We start from the raw sequence: 18,216 nt of genomic DNA, 5'->3' as shown, positions 1-18,216 counted from the left end.
AAACAGCAAGGGCCCCAACACTGAGCCTTGTGGAACCCCACTGAAAACAGACTTCCAGTCACAGAAACATCCCTCTACCATCACCCTCTGCTTCCTGCTTCTGAGCCAATTTTGGATCCAATGTGCCACTTTGCTTTGGATCCCGTGGGCTCTTACTTTCTTGACCAGTCTGCCATGAGGGACCTTATCAAAAGCCTTGCTAAAGTCCATGTAGACCACATCAAATGCATTATCCTCATCAACATACCTGCTGCAGAATGTTGCGCTCGTCGTGTGGGCGTGCACCCGACCCAAACGTGCGTAAAATGATGCGCGATATTTCAGTCGGTGGGCCTGCTGACAATTAACAGGCCTATTAAGGTCATTAAAGATCTAATTAAATGAAAGTTTTTGCTGCCCGTCCAACCTTACAGTTGGCGGGCAGACGAAAAAGCCAAACGGCCTTTGGATGTTTTGCGAAACTTCATCCACTGACGGGGTGAGGTTTCGATCCGCTGTTAAAAAATTTAAAAATTTTCAAACTAATCTCTAACATGTCACCTGAGGGGACATGTTGTTACCATTTTTTAAATCTTTATTTTTTTATAATCAAAGATCTTCATCTCCCTGAGGCAGCTTTTTTCCTGCGTGCACCCGCTAACCTCCGCACTTGCCATCCTTACCCCCCACACAGGCAGTGCTGAGCACTGCAGGGCACGTTTCATGCTGGATGGGCCTTAATTGGCCAGCCAGCGTGAAATCGCGGTCACAGCCCGATCACAGGTGGTGGTCGGCATCCTGACCTCTCCCGCTCACCTCCGCCGAGCCGCCCGATGAGGGCAAAATTCTGCCCTTGTTTACCTCCTCCAAAAATTCGATCAAATTTGTCAAACATGACCCTCCCTTAACAAATCCATGCTGACTATCCCTGATTAATCTGCATCTCTCCAAGTGCAGACATATTCTGTCCCTCAAATTTCTTTCTAGTAATTTCCCCACCACCGAGGTTAGACTGACTGGCCTGTAATTTCCTGATCTATCCCCTCCTCCCTTTTTTAATAATGGGACAATGTTAGCATTTCTCCAGTCTCCTGGCACCTCACCTGTGGCCAGAGAGGATTTGAAAATTACTGCCTGGACCCCGGATATCTCTTCCCTTGCCTCCCTCAACAGCCTCAACATCTGATCCGGGCAGTCGGATTTATCCATTTTAAAGGCCGCTGAACCCACGAGTACCTCCTCTCTTTCTATGTTAGTTTCCTCGAATATTTCACAGTCCTCCACTCTGATGTCTATATCTGTGTCCTCCTTTTCCATTGTGAATACTGACGCAAAGTATTCATTGAGGATTGTACCCACGTCTTCCGGGTCCACACACAGATTACCTCTATGGTCCCTAATTGGCCCTACTCTTTCCCTAGTTATTCTCTTGCTCTTTATATATTTAAAAAAAACCTTTGGGTTTTCCTTTATTCTACCCACCAATGCTTTCTCATGCACTCTCTTGGCTTTCATAATTTCCTTTTTAAGATCCCCCTGCACTTTTCATACACCTCTAGGGACTCTTGCGTATTGAGCCCTCGGCATCTGCCATAAGCTTCTCTTTTTTTTAATCCTAACCTTTACGTCCCTTGATATCCAGGGTTCTCTGGACTTGGTTCCCCCCTTTGTCTTTATGGGAACATATTTGCCCTGCACTCTTGCTATTTCCTCCTTGAATGTCTCCCACTGCTCTGACACAGTTTTATCTGCAAATAGCTGCTTCCAGTCCAATTGGGTCACATTGTATCTCATCTTAGTAAAATTGGCCTTTTCTCCTTTAGAACTTTTAGTCCCAGTCTAACCTTTTCCTTTTCCATAACTATCCTAAATCTAACTAGAGTTATGGTCACTATCTCCAAAATGCTCCCTTCCACCTGCCCGGGCTCATTTCTGAATATTAGGTCCAGAACTGCCCTCTCCATTGTTGGGCTTTCTACGTACTGGCTAAAAACATTCTCCTGGATGCAACTTAAGAATTTTGCTCACTCCCTACCTTGCACACTAAGACTGTCCCAGTTAATATTTGGGGAGTTAAAATCCCCCACTATTACTGCCTTGTTATTTTTACACTTCTCAGGACTTTGATCACATATTTGATCCTTTATCTCTCCCTGATTGTTTGGGGGCCTATAGTACACATTCAACAGCGTGTTTGCCCCTTTTGTGTTTTTTACTTCTACCCATATGGCCTCATTTGATGATCCTCTCAGGATATCATCCCTCCTCACTGCTATAATTGATTCCTTGATCAATATTTGACACCCTCTCTCCTCTTCTACCTCCCTCTCTATCTTGTCTGAATACCCAATAACCAGGAATGCTGAGCTGCCAATCCTGCCCTCCTTTTAGCCAAGCCTTGGTCATAGCTGTGATATCATACTCCCATGTGCCTATCTGTGCCCTCAGCTCATCTGTCTTATTCCTCAAGCTCCTTGCATTAAAATATATTCCACTTAGCTGTGCTAAACTTACTTCTTTCTCACTGAGCCTATGTTTCCTCTGCCTTCCAGACTCAATCACTAGCGTTTTAACTTCTAATTCTATCGCAGCTTCTCTCCCCTCTGAACTACATTTCGCGATCCCATCCCCCCAGCCAATTTAGTTTAAATCCACCCGAACAGCATTAGCAAACTTCCCCGCGAGGATGTTGGTCCTGTTCCTGTTCAGGTGTAACCCGTCCAACTTGTACAGGTCCCACCTACTCCAGAAATGGTCCCAATGCCTCAGGAATGTAAAGCTCTCCCTCCTGCACCATCTCTCCAGCCATGCATTCATCTGCTTTATCCTTCTGTTCCTCTAATCACTACTGTGTGGCACCGGGAGTAATCTGGAGATTACTACCTTTTGAAGTCCTGCTTTTCAATTTCCTACCTAATCCCCTAAAGTCTGCTTGCAGGACCACATTTTAATTTCTTCCGATGTCATTGGTCCCAACATGGACCACGATCTCTGGCTGTTCACCCTGCCCCTTCAGAATGCCCTGCAGCCATTCCGTGACATCCTTGACCCTGGCACCCAGGAGGCAACGTAACATCTTGGAGTCATGTCTCCAGCCGCAGAAGCGCCTGTCTACTCCCCTCACTAATGAATCCCCTACCACTATTGCCCTTCCATACTTCTTCCTCCTCACCTGCGCAGCTGGACCACCCACAGTGCCATGGCCTTGCCTCTGGTTGGCCTCCACAGAGGAACCGTCGCTCTCACCATTTTCCAAGGCCAAATGATGGTTTGTGAACAAGATGCGCTCGGGGGATTCCCTCACTACCTGTCTGGTCCCCTTCTTCTGTCTGGCGGTCACCCATTCTCTCTCTGCTTGCACTTCCTTAAGCTGCGGGGTGACCATGTCCTGAAACGTGCTATCCACAAACCTCTCAGCCTCGTGAATGCACTGGAGTGCCCCCAGCTGCCACTCAAGCTCCAAAACCCGGAGCTCGAGTTGTTTCAGCCGGAAGCACCTTCTGCACACATGGTCATCCAGACCACCAGGAGCATCAAGGATATCCCACATAGTGCAGGATGTGCAAATCATGGGACTAAGCTTCCCAGACATATCTTAACTAAATAGAATATGGACCCTTGCTTTTATTTTACCCTTACACCTACTTGAGTATAGACTAGATACTAGATCCTCTAGATAGACTAGATTCTCTAGGTGCTGTTGACCGCCTTTCTCAGGGTCCTCCTCTCGCACTCTCCTCTAGGTGCTGCTGACTGCCTGTCCCAGGGTCCTCCTCTCACACTCTCCTCTAGTTGCTGCTGACTGTCTGTCCCAGGGTCCTCCTCTCGCACTCTCCTCTAGGTGCTGCTGACTGCCTGTCCCAGGGTCCTCCTCTCACACTCTCCTCTAGGTGCTGCTGACCGTCTGTCCCAGGGTGCCCCTTTCACACTCTCCTCTAGGTGCTGCTGACTGCCTGTCTCAGGGTCTTCCTATCGCACTCTCCTCTAAGTGCTGCTGACTGCCCGTCCCAGGGTCCTCCTCTCGCATTCTTCTCTAGGTGCTGCTGACTGTCTGTCCCAGGGTGCCCCTTTCGCACTCTCCTCTAGGTGCTGCTGACTGCCTGTCCCAGGGTCCTCCTCTCACACTCTCATTCTCACTTCTGACTGTGGGAGAGTCATTAGCTGGTGAAAAGCTGAATCATCCTTAACCAGACAATTTTCAAGACTTTTGGAAGAATTGTTCATCATTGTCTGAAAATGGACAGGAGAGAATTGGCTTTATCTGGACTCTCACAGAATGACCATCAAACACACACTCCAGATGATACGGTGAGTAATTTACCAAAACCTGACAGTAAACTCATGTAAAACTCTGAGAGGTGCTGATGAATTAGGGATTTTAGTTGTTGTGAATTGCAGAGCCTCTCTGTGGGGTCTGGAAGGATGAGTACCATGTTGGCATTGGTCACTGAATCCAGCAGGTAGGCTTTCCCTCCAGTGACTCTGCCCCCACCTCACCCCCACCCCCCACCCCCGCCAAGTCTGAGTGTAGTGACTGCATCGAATCATTGACAACATGTGTCCTTCTCTGGGTGGGCCAGCAGATGTTGCCCATGCCGAGGTCACCCTGAGAGGGTGGTGATGAGATGGGTTCTGCGCCCGCAGCATGTGGTACACTGAGACCCACATTACTGATTTGGGGGCAACCTGGAGAAGCTGCACCTAGACGCAGTGCTGGAACTCCAGGATATGTCCAAGTCAGGGTGATGACATGCTGGGAGGGGAGCTTCAAGTTGAATTGGCACCGATCGATCTGCTATTCTCTGCGCTCCACGTGCTTGTGCCTCTTTGTTATGGAAGGTTAGGCTGTGTGGTGCCTAATGTGATGTAGGCAGCATTTGGCCAAGGGGGTGGTGGGGGGTGATAGGCCTAGCATCTGTGAATGTTCAGCAGCAGCCAGATGAGGAGGCACTGGAGCCCTGCAATGTCCCATTCTGGTTGGGGTGGGCCGTCCACGAAGAGATCCCAGGTACAAGTAGCACTAATCAATGCTCTTCTCTCCTTTTCAGGAGAAGAATGTACATAATGCCGCCGAGCGGGTGAGGACTGGCGAAGAGCCAGCCCAGTTAGCGAGTCTCAGCTGCTTTGAGCAGGAGGCCCTAGATTTGGATAGGCGCCAAGCGCCCATGTCCACCAATGTCGGTGAGGCTGGGGTGCCACGGGCAGGTATTTTTGCCCAGCAGTGAGGTCACCATTGTTCTCCCAACAGCCATGGCAGTGCTGACTGTTCAAATGGCTTGACCATTGCTTATGGAAGGATGAGCGCATAATGATCCGGGGGACAGGGATACACATTGACATTGTCTCTGCGTTAACTGATCCAATGTCCTTGTTCTTCCTTTCAGCATCAGTGGAGCAGGGCCTGGGGGAGGAGCAGCAGAGGCCCCCTCTCACACCTGAGGGCCCTGAAGTCTGAGACTCACCAGCATCACACCATTTCTGCGAGGCAGGTACCAGCGCAGGCACTAGCACCTTGTTGGGAATTAGAACATCGGCTAGTGTCCTGGGGCACAGCGGTGAGGCCACTTCACAGCCACTGGAGGAGCTGGCAGAGACAGAGAGTGCCCATGGCGCCAGCAGTTGGAGGACTGCAGGGGACCAGGCACATGCTCAGTCGGTGCCTGATGATGTGCCTCTGGAGTTGTCCGTGATGCAGCAAACGCAGGAAATGAGACAGGGTGTGCGGGGGCATCTGGGGAGATACATGAGGCTATGCTTGGCTTGGTGTCCATGGTGGAGGAGTCTACGCAGATGATTGCCAAAGCAATGAGCCTCATGGCTGAGGGCCATGTGTCCCCCATGGAGAGAGTGGTGACTCTCGTGGAGAGGCTACTCCAGGAGACCCATCGGGGCTTCCTGGGGATGCACCCGGAGCAGCAAGCCCTCACATCAGCATTGACCACAGCTGGTCACTGTCAGTGCGGGAGATGGTCTGGGTACCACGTTTCCCAGCTCGGTGCCCATCCATCCACAGTGAGCAGGGAGGTCTGAAGCGACCTCATGTCGGCGCAGCAGCTGCCTGTCATCTCTGCGGGCTCCTCTCAGGGCGCTCCGGATGATGGTGGCAGCTCCTCCGCCCCTCTGCCAGTGACCGTTGCATCCGGTGAGGCTGCGATGACTGGGGAGATGCCAGATGTGGAACTGGCAGATCCCTCCCAGGCAGGGCCAGCACAGACTCCACGGGCCAGAGGATGACTGCCAAGGTTATCGAGGCCAACAGGACAGCAGAGTCAGCAGGCAGTCTCAGATGCCACTCCCAGCAAGAGGTCAGCACCAAGGCGTAGCACCCGAAAATGTAAACATAAGGCACCTTAGGCACACCACGGGTTTATCACTGGTACTTTTGTGTTGGCCAGCATTGAGATCTTTATGAGTTGGTTTGATGTTTAACACCTTGGTCGTTTTGTTTTCTTAAGTTCCTTTGGTTGTAATATTAAATTCAGACATGTCACCATGGCTGAGGGTGCCTCTTTTCTTCTGCAGGTGGATGGTTACCAATAATGTTATGAGTGATTTGTGGGACATTCAGCTTTATTAACAAGGCCCTTAGTTAATGTTCCTTTCCAGGCATTTGCACTTAGGTATCGAGTATGGAGCCTGCAGCCCAGGTTTTTCCTAGAGGTCCATATATGGCATGCTAGCTGAAGGTTCGTTGGATTAAAGCCTCCCTGGTGTCCCTGCCTCCCTGGAGTAGGCCCGGGTCAGCATCTACCCCCTCAGCATTTCCCTGTGAGTGGTCATCCTTGGACTCACTGCTGGACTCATTGTGTGCAACCACAGACACTGCGTCTATGTCTTCATCGTCCACTGTGTCCCCCTTTTCCAGCGCAAGATTGTGGAGAGCGCAGCATGCAACCACTATCAACGACACATGATCTGGGGGGTACTGGAGTGTGCCCACTGAGCGGTCCGGACATCGGAAGCGCATTTTGAGAAGACCGATGGTTCTCTCCACCATAGCCCTTATGGAAACGTGGCTCCTATTGTAGCGCTCCTCAGCTTCTGTTCTTGGATGGCGGAGAGGCGTCATGAGCCACCTTCAGAGGGGATAGCCCTTGTCAACCAGCAACCATCCATCCAGCCGGGCTGGAGCACTGAAGAACCTCGGCATCTGGGATTGTCTGAGGATGTAGGTGTCATGGGAGCTGCCTGGGTACCTTGCACAAACTTGCAGAATCTGCATCCTGTGATCACACACTATCTGCACATTCATGGAGTGGAATCCCTTCCTGTTGACGAAGGCACTGGGCTCACCCGCTGCCACCTTGATAGCCACATGTGTGCAGTCTATTGCACCCTGGACACTGAGAAAGCCAACAATCGCCGTGAAGCCTCTGGCTTGCTGTGCCTGACTTGCCTGGTCCCAACCGTCGTGGATGAAGGTCAATGCAAGTCTGAACAGAGCGCCTGTAACCTGCTTGACAGAAGTATGGACAACTGATTGGGAGACACTGCAAAGATCACCCACCGACCCCTGAAAGGAGCCAGGGGCATAGAGGTTGAGGGCAGCTGTGACCTTTAAAGCCACTGGCATGGGGTGTCCATCCACACAGTTAGCGCAGATCTCAAGGCCTATCACCTGACAGGTGGGCGTGACTGTCTCCCTTGAGAGTTGGAGCCTCCTTCAGCACTGCACCTCAGACAGATTGAGGTAGCTGCTTTGCTGCCTGTAAACCCTGGCAGCAGGATAGTGGCATCTTCTGTGGCTCCTGTTGCCTTGGACTACCTCTTGGCCCTGTGCCCCTTGTGCCTGTGTCTGTTCTCCCAAAGGTGGCTCCCCTGGAGGCTGAATGTGCATTCCTGGCCTCCTCCCCCTTCTAGCCCTCCCTTCCTCCTCAGAGGAAGTGCCTCCAGTGGGCAGTTCAGCTCCCATTCCCAGGCTAGGGGAAGGCTTTCTGAAACCTGCAGGCCCAAATAAGATTCCTCACTGCAGAGTGCTAACCTGAAGGCTGTGAGTCCAGTCCAAGCAGCTGGTATGCATTTTGATGTATTGCAGATCACACAGGTAAGTTCAGTTACTTTGAAACATCAATATTTGACAGAGCACACTCACGACCCCACTGAGCCCCCTTATCCCGCCCATGGATGAGGTTTATACAAATGAGTCCTACCCGCCTGCCCGTTGCACCTGTGTGCCGACCCGAAGATCGCACGGGTGCCGAAAAATCGCTGTCAATTGGCGCCTCAGGGGCCTTAAGTGGCCTGTTAATTAATGGCGGGTGCGCATCGGAGATCAATGCACGTCCGCCCAACGAAATATTGCGATGGCGCACGGTGACGTCAAGATGCTTGCCCGATGTCACCGCGTGTCATTTTATGCATGGGCGTGCAGGGCCCGCCACACCCACGCCAACTTTCCCGGCCAGAGGGTTGATTCTGTAAGACAAGCAGCAGAGATAGCTGATGATTATGAGTCAGTTCATAGAGATCAACCTTTTTTCCATCACCCTTTCAAATTGGAAAAAGATAATAAGTGTGAAGGTGAAAGGGAGGCAGGTAGTCAGGGGAGAGAAGGAGAAGCTGAAAGTTCCCAGGAAGTTTTTTCTCAGGATAAAAAGGAAGGTGCTGAAGTGACATTCGAAAATTGAGGTGTTTTCATTGCAATAAAGTGGGGCACACAAAGTCAGTGTGTTGGAGATTGCAGGAAAAATCTGTAGGAATTATTGGGGTACAGAAAAGTTCTGGAAGTAAAAGTACTGTGGGTTCTGAGGTTCAGGCACAGGAGAAACCAGTGGTTTGTGTATAGGTGAAAAGGGGAGAATCAGAGAAGAAGTGGGAATGTGTTCACAGTTTACCCAAGAGAATTCTGAGCAGCAGGTTGCAGAAATGTTTAAAGACTTTGTATATAATGGGAAAGTCTTTCCATGTGTACAGAGCGCAGATGTTAAAACGTTAAGAGACACAGGTGCCAGTCAATCCTTAATGTTATGGGAAAGTGATATTTGTTGTTCAGAGGGAGTGTTGCAGGAGAAGATAATAATAAGTGGGGTTCATGGAGAGGCTAAATCTATTCCGTTGTGGAAGGTAAATTTAAAGAGCAAATGGAAGAATGGTGAAGTTATATTCGGAATGGTGGAAAAATTGCCCATTGCAGGGTTTCAGTTTATTCTGAGTAATGATATAGCTGGATTGCAAATGTGAGTGATGCCTATGGTAGTTCAGCAGCCTGTAGAAGTGTTTTTAACAGAAGTGCTACGGAAGGAACATCCTGGATTGTTTCCTGATTGTGTTATAATGAGATCAAAAGCCCATTGGGAAGAACAAAATAAACAAGATAAGCGGGCAGTTCAAAGGCAAGAAGGTGTTGAAACCCAGTTAGCTGGCACTGTATTTGATAATATTGTTCAGGAGGAAGGAATGCAGGACAGTTCAGATGAAGTGTTTAACTCAGGTGTTTGTGGAGTTACAGAAAAATGATTTGCAATTAAAACAGTTATATCAGGAAGCTTATTCAGAAACCGAAGCAAAATGTATTCCAGTATGTTATTATCTTTGAGGGAATATATTCATGAGAAAATGGCGATCAGATTACGTCTCAACAAATGAAAGCTGGAGGGAGGTGCATCAGATTGTTATCCCATTAGAGTATAGAAATAAGATTCTGAGGATTGCTCATGAAATTCCAAAGGGGGAACATTTAGGAATTAGAAACACAGGAAAAGATACAGAGGTATTTTTTTGGCCAGAATTGCATAGTAATGTAATCAAATTCTGTAGAACCTGTCATGTATGTGAAGTAACAGGAAAAGCACAAGCAGTGATTAAGCCGGCACCTTTAATTCCAATACCAGCATTGGAAGGACCTTTTACCAGGGTCATGATTGATTGTGTAGGACCCCTCCCTAAGACTAAAAGTGGAAATCAGTATTTACTGATAATAATGGATGTGTCTACCAGGTTTCCTGAAGCAATATCTTTAAGAAATATTGTAGCTAAGAAGATTGCGGAGGAGTTAATTAAATTTTTCACAAGATATGGTTTACCTAAAGAAATACAATCAGATCAGGGGTCAAATTTCATGTCACAGATGTTTAAGGGAGTAATGAACAGTTTGGGGATAAAACAGTTGAAGTCAACAACTTATCAACCGGTGTCACAAGGAGCTTTGGAAAGATGGTATCAAACTTTAAAAGCTATGATAAGAACATATTGTCTTGATTATGCACAGGATTGGGATATGGGAATTCTATTTTTGTTATTTGCTATTAGACACGGTCCTAATACATCAACTGGTTTTAGCCCTTTTGAACTAGCTTATGGTCATAAGGTAAGGGAACCACTGAAATTGATTCATGAGAAATTGGTGGGTCAAGATTCAGAAACTACTCTCCTGGATTACGCATCAAATTTCAGGGAAAGATTGAACAGGGCATGTGAGTTGGCTAAGGAACATTTAAAGATATCACAGCAAGTGATGAAAGTGAAAGCAGATATGAAGGCTCAAATTCAAAGTTTTGTTTCTGGAGAGAAAGTATTAGTTTTGTTACCAGTACTACAGGATTCCTTAAACGCAAGATTTAGTGGGCCTTACAGGGTTGAAAAGAAATTGAGTGAAGTAAATTATTTAATAAATACTCCAGATAGAAGAAAGAAGCAGAGGGTGTGTTATGTAAATATGCTTAAAAAGTACTTTGACAGGGAAGAGGGACAAAAAGAGATATTAGTGATGGTGGATGATGAGAAAGAGGTAGAAGTGCAGGACTCTGAAATTGATTTTTCTCTAATTAAATTGGATAATGAGGGAGTACTTAAAAATGTAAATAAAATATTAAGTTACCTACCAAGCAAGTGTCAAAGTGATTTGGTAAAGCTATTGCAGTCACACAAACCTATTTGTGGAAATAAGTTGGGAAAGACACATTTAGCTTCACATGATGTGTGTATAGAAATATCATCTTCAGTGAGGCAACAGCCTTATAGATTAAATCCGGCAAAGTTGTCACAAGCACAGAAAAAAATTGACTTTGTGCTTCAAATGATATCGATGAGTCTAGTTGCAGTAACTGGAGTTTGCCTGTTGTACTGGTACTGAAACCGGATGGAACACAAAGACTGAGTCTGGACTATCGAAAGGTGAATGCGGTGACAAAAGCGGATTCATACTCCATACCACAGTTGGAGGATTGTCCCACTTTCTTAATGCAATCAAAATATATCACAAAGATTGACTTGCTAAAAGGATATTGACAGGTACCATTGTTGGAGAGGGCAAAGGAGATATCAGCTTTTGTAATGCCAAGTGGATTATATCAGTTTAAAGCAGGCTATTTGGTATGAAGAATGCACCTGCAACATTTCAAAGACTGACAAACAAAGTGATTGCGGGTCTAAGCAATTGTGCGGTTTATATTGATGATCTAATTGTTTTCAGTCAGACGTGGGAGGAGCATTTACAGCATCTGGAAGAATTATTTACTCGACTACAAGAAGCTAATTTGGTCGTGAACTTGGCTAAAAGTGAATTTGCAAAAGCGCAAGTTGTGTATCTAGGCCATACCATTGGACTTGGTAAGGTGGCTCCGAGAGATGTGAAAGTTAAGGCTATTGTGGATTTCCCAGTGCCTACAACAAAACGAGAGGTTTTGAGATTTCTGGGCATGAGTGGGTTTTACCGGAAATTTGTAGCAAATTTTAGCCAAGTGGCTGCTGCACTGGCTGAGCTATTAGAAAAGAACAAGAAGTTTCAATGGACACTGGAGTGTCAGAAGTCATTCAATAGTTTGCAAACTTTATTAGCTTCAACACCAGTGTTGACAGATCCCAATTATGCCAAGCAATTCAAGCTGGCCATTGACGCAAGCAATATAGGCATTGGGGCTGTACTGTTACAAGAAGATGACACTGGAATTGAAAAACCAATAGGGTATTTTTCATGGAAGCAGAATATACAACAGAGAAGATAGTCAATGATCGAAAAATCGTGTTGAGTTCGGTGTTAGCATTGCAGCATTTTGAAATTTATTGCAAAAAATTCATCAGAAACAATTGTTTATACAGACCATAACCCTTTGAGATTTTTGAACAAATGTCGTAACAAAAGTGCAAGGCTTTTCAGATGGAGTCCATGGTTACAACCATTTAATCTACATATTATACATATTGCTGGAAGAGAAAATCTGTCCGTAGATGCATTATCAAGAGTTTGAAGTTTAAAGGAAATTGGGACATTGAATAACAAACTGGACACTGAACTTGAGTGATTTCTGTTGATACCAAGGACTTGTGTATATATATAGTTATGTTAATGCATGCACCTGGTAATGTGATATTGTAATAAGTATAGGAGATAGTGTGGGATGGGTTATTAAAATGAAGCCATCTTTTAGAATTATGATGGTTCATTTTTCGATAAGGAGGGGATGCCATGAAACTATTAATGTATATAATATTTTGGAAAATATTTTTCTTTTAAAATAGATGTTTAGTCTGCAGGTATGTCTTAATTGGATTAAAGCCAGCTAGCCTGGGTGCTTTGATATGTACTAGTTTTGATAGCGTGCATTTGCATTTTTTGAATAGAGCATTCAAGAATTGGGTGTAAACTTGACACCTTTCTAGCAGCTACCAAGCAATATGTTTATATTACTAATAAAATTGATATTAAGAAAGGGGTTTCATTGTTAAAAGATGGAGTTCAAAGAGGCTGGTGAGACAATGAGAATTAACATTCAATCAGCGGTGGTAGGCATAACTTCAGTAGGTTTTGTGTGCGCAGAGGCAGAGGCAATGTAAGATCAAAAGGCAGCTGGAAGCCTCCAACTGGCTCCACAGTGAAAAGAACCTTATTTTGAATTCGTAAGGTGAAAATGCTTTGCCTGGTGTTTGGTTAAGTCTATGGGTTGCTGTTGCCTTAATGGAGATTAGTTTGGGAATTTGTTAAAAGTTATGATAGTAGTAATTTGTAGCCATGTGTATATATATTTTAACCTGTGCAAATTAATAAAATGTTTCATTTTGTTTCATGTAAAACCTCGAGAATTAATGGTCTGATTCTTGAGTTTGGAGTTGCATCTCAAAAATAACACTTAAAATTATTGGTTATGACAGTTGTTTAAAGTTTGCTCTGGGATTTTTAAATAACTCCGCTTTACCAACTGCATCGGTCATAACACATAGGGGTCATCGTCCCAGTCACACAACCAACTCCATGGCATTGAGCAATGGTCCCAGGTCCAATTCCAATGGCTGAATCCGTATTGCGTCGACCTGGCACAGCTCAATAAAGCCCTAGCCAGAGGAGTACATGCCATGTCCTTAGTGGACAAAAGCCTGACTAAACTCTGGAAGAGCACGGTATCTTCAAAACTGGACACAAAGAGCAGTTTTTGGCATTGAGTCCAGGCTGCTGACAACATTTATTACCTGCTTCTGCAGATTCTGCTTTAACCGTCTGCCGTTTGGAATTATGTTGGCAGAAGAAATATTCCAACGTTCGATGTTGTAATTCTGCAGGGCCTTCAGGGGCTCATTTGCCACATAAACGATGTATTGGTTCATGGTGTAATGGTGGGTGAAGAGACTGACTGCAGTCTTAGAGCATCTTCAGGAAGCAGGGCTGACACTGAATGACAAATGGGAGTTTTCCAAAACATCGATTTGATTCCTGGGCCACATGGTCAGCAATAAAGGCATCACGGCAGATCCACAATAACCAAGTCCAGGATTTTCCGGTCGTCGGGCAGGATCAGCAGGGGGGGTGAGCGAGTACGGCCGCGAATTGGACTGCTGCCCGCGATCATGCCGTGACTACCATTTCACGCTGTCTGGCCAATTAACAGTCAGCCAGTGTGAATCACGCGCTGCAGCATTGCCTGTGCAGGGCGGTGGGGGGGGAGGGGGGGTGTGTGGGGGAGGAGGGCAAGCGTGGAGGTTTGTGCAGGCGCGCAAGTGCACGTAGTAAAAACTCTCTGAGGCACAGAGCACAGAACAGCCTCAGGGAGCCGAAGCTCTTTTGAACATAACATTTTAAAATTCTTTACTTTTGAATAACATGCCCCCGCATGTGACTCTGTCACATGAGCAGAGTCATGTTTCAAATTAGTTTGAAAATTTTTAATTTTTAAAAAAATCACTGATCGAAACCTCATCCCGCCCGTGGATGAGGTTTCACAAAAAATCCAAAGGCTGCTTGGTCTTTTCACCTGCCCGTCAACTGTTAAGATTGGACGGGCAGTGAAAAATTTTATTCAGCAATACTTTAATGGCCTGAATAGGCCTGTTAATTGTCGGTGGGTGTGCTGTCAACTCCCGCGCGGGCCCATTGACCAAAATATCGCGCGAGTGCGCAATGACGTCGGGACGCTCATCCGACGCCATCACGTGTCATTTTACGTTCGTCCGGGTCAGGCACACGCCCGCCGGATGAGTGCAATATTCTACCCATGGAAAGAATGGAATTAACACATTAAAAAGGGAGAAACATGTGTAAAGGAGAATAAGGCTACATGTCAAGCCAGCAGTATTTGTGCATAAACCTACTGTCTACAGAAACTGAAGCTGGAGAAAAGCCATTTTGAATTCTACTGTCCAGGATATTGTGTTAATTTGCTGGATCTGTTTAAAATCTAAAAAACTATTTTTGGACCGTTGCCTTAAAGGGGTAGTCAGGTTAATTAGGGATTTTAGGAGTTGTTATCGTAGTAATTTGTAGTTCTATGTATGTGCTTGACATCTTCTCTTTTGTTAATAAATATTTTAATTTTAGTCTTTTTAAAAAAAAAATCTCAAGTCTTGGTGAGCTTATTACTGCTGAATTCAGTGCACACATCTTGAAATAAATACAAATTGCAAAATTGTTGTGACACCGTGATCAAGTTTCAATCATGGATTTGATTCATCTGGCACACATCATCTGCTGTGTCATAACAGCGGCTGATTTCCTTCCCTAAAAGGGCATTAGTGAACCAGATGGATTTTTACGACAATTGACAATGGTTTCATGGGGTAGAATTTTCCCTTTGGCGTGTGGGCTGGGCGGGGGTGGTTGAGAAGCTGCCCGCCACCCGTGATTGGGCCCGAAAGGTAATTTCATGCCGGTAGGCCAATTAAGGCCTGCCCGATGTGAAATGAGAGCAGAAGTGCTGAGCACTGCCTGTGTGGGTGGGGGGAGGAGTGCAAGCCAGCCGAGCATGACCTTCGCGCATGAGCGCGAGTGCACGCTACATAGGGCTGAATTTTCCCAGAATTGCACTAAGTGCGTAGCGGGCAGGTAAAATGGAGTCTTATCTGCCAATGAAAATACTGGGTTTTCACGTCGTATCTTTCCAAGCCTGCCTCATTATATATTCACTCCCGGGAAGCATGCCATTTCCATGGCGGACGGGCTCTCATTTGCCCGCTCACCATCACTCCACTGTTGCATCACACCGGCTGCCATCTTTAAAGGGCAGCCACCAGCAAAGCGCTCATCGCCACCAGCTCACCACCACCGCCTGGGAGACATGGCTAGCAAAGGCAAAAAGACTACAGCCCCCCGCTTCATCGATGGGCCCTTCGAGCAACTGTTGGATGCTATGGAGGCCCGCCGGGATGTGCTCTAGCCCCACTCTGGCCACAGGGTGGGTAGCAATGTCATCAACCCGGCTTGGGAGGTGTTGGCAGTGGGTGGTCAGTGCCAACGCCCTGCAGAGGAGGACAGCCACCCAGTGCCGCAAAAGGATGAATAATCTCCTCCGTTCCGCAATTCACCACTCCCAACTCACAAACCCATCACACACCCACAGGGCCTTCACACTGTCAGTGCAAGGGACATCACCATTCACTCTTTGACACACACCATCATTGTCCTCATCCCATCCATGGGACCACTCACCACCCACACAGGCCCGGCAGGCATCCTGATACACTCTCCCCATCTCAATCCATGCAGGACAAACTGGCTCACAACAGGAGGGAAAGGTCGCAGACAGGTGGAGGGATGCCAGAGATCAAAGTTCTCACTGAATTTGAAAACAGAGTCATCCAGCTGGCCAGCGATGATCAGGACTGGTCCTGCGCTGACAGTGAGGTCAGCGCTGCTATACCAAGTGAGGATTCAGCAGTGCAACATCCATCAGACAACCATGCCATGAGTGATGTGTCCTCTTTCACAGGCCACTGCCACACACTAATTATCTCTCCTTGCTTTCGCAGGCACATCTGCCAAACAGCCGACAGAGTCCATGACCCAGGACCTCCAATCAAGCCCCGAAGAAACCTCTGAAGAGGAATCTGAAGGCACCCTCCCTGAAGTCCCATCACAGCGCTCACCCACACCCTCCACCAGCAGAGACACATACCTTGGTGGGACCTAGCTTTAGAGTAGCCTTGGGATCACAATCTGGTGAGCACATTGCACTTTCTGGTCCATAGCAGGCGGAGGCAGGGACTTCCCAGGTCTCCGGCACTCGGGGAACTGCTGGAGGCCAGAACATTGCTGAGTCCGATGATGAGCCTCTGGACTCGGTCATGTCACAGTTGCTGGAGCTACAAAGGCAAGCTCGGGAACATCAGGAAGAGATGTCCACTGCACTCCTCAGATTGCAAGGCACAGTGGAGGAGTTCGTCCACCTTCAGGCTGAGGCGACAGCGCTGGTATTGCAATGCACCGAGGTCAACACTGGCAGGATGGCGGCTGCCATAGAGACCTTGGTCCAGGACATCACTTCTGCACTGCTCCAGGGACTTAACTCCATCACTGATGCCATAGTTGGCCTCCAACAGTGTGTACATGAGAGGGGTGCTGAGTGGCTTGATCTCACTCCAGCTTCCCCTTGCGCTCATGGAGTCAGCCAGTGGCCCTCAGGCACCCATAGGGAGGAGGATCAGCAGGTGCACGCTCCGGGGCCATCCACCCAGGTGACTCTGGGAATGACCAGCCCATCTGACTCCCCTCTTCCTGTGACCTCCACAGCTCCAGCTTCACAGGCCAAGGAGGGTGTCACTGCCACACAGCAGGACCCCAAAAGCAGGCTGGGACCCTCCAAAGGACACCAGCCAAAGTCATCACAGACAGGGCATCACAGTCAGCAGGCTGTCTCCATCTCAGCTGTGGATGTCCGGGGAGCACCGAGACGCAGCGGCAGGGTTAGGACTATTAAGGAGAATTAGTTGTTCAGCCTGGGCATGGGTGTTAATCACTTGTACATACCTATTGTCAATAAACTCCCAAGAATGTCTCCCTGCCTATGGCTCCTTGTTCTGATGAGCAGTGTTCATTCACTCAGATGTGAAACCTTTTTGCACAAGATAAAGACATGTGTCTCAGTCCAGGGCCTCTTCCCTGTGCTCTGTGCAGCCTTCAGACCACAGTGATGGTCCAGCCTCACACTCCCTGGAAACATCACTGATGCCTGCATCTCGGCAGTGCTGGTCATTGCTGACAGAATGTAGTGGGTAGGCACTACAGAGTTCTCTCATACTCTCTGTGCGCTCTCAGCACCTTTAAGGTGGGGCTGGCCCCCATCACACCAGCATCTGTGACCAGTGATGCTGTGCTCCAGCTCTTGAAGGGCTGAGGTGCTGAAGGCGGACACAGCATTAGGTGCGTCTAAAGTTTCATGGCTGCGTCTCTGAGATGGCCCTGATCATGGAGCACAAGTGAGCTGCCCTCGGCCAGACAGGAATCAGACATTCTCAGAGGCTATGTGAAGATTCATGAAGTGTCCTCACTGCATGTTGTCATCATCCTCCTGTGATCGAGTGACTGTTAGGGCCTCCACTGCATCTCCCTTAGTGGAGTATTCTCACAGAGGGTATTGGCGCTATGATAAGCCAGACTGGAGTCAAACGTTCACAACTGCGAGGATCTATGAGGACACCTCATTGCATGTCATCATCATCCTCCTATGATCGAGTAACTATTAGGGCCTCCATTGTGTCTCAATGACAGGAGCATTCTCTCAAGAGGGTATTGGTGCTGAGATAAGCCAGACTGGAGTCAAACATTCACATCTGTGATGTGAGGATCTATGGGTACACCTCACTGCATGTCGTCATCATCCTCCACAAATCTGGCAGCTATGAGGGCCTCCTGAGTTTGCCTGCCTCATCTAGCCAGTGTGAGAGCCTCATCCCCATCATCGTCACCACCAAGGACCCCCTCACCCTAAAGGTGCAGCAGATGATGACAATGTGTGGCACCCTCTGTGGACTGTGTTGCAGGGCTCCATCAGACTGGTCCAGGCACCGGAACTGCATCTTCAGCATCCCGATGGTCTG

This window comes from Cetorhinus maximus, chromosome 8 (genome assembly GCF_964194155.1).
Source record: "Cetorhinus maximus chromosome 8, sCetMax3.hap1.1, whole genome shotgun sequence".
Classification (NCBI taxonomy): domain Eukaryota; kingdom Metazoa; phylum Chordata; class Chondrichthyes; order Lamniformes; family Cetorhinidae; genus Cetorhinus; species Cetorhinus maximus.
Note: the sequence above shows the minus strand (reverse complement) of the source record.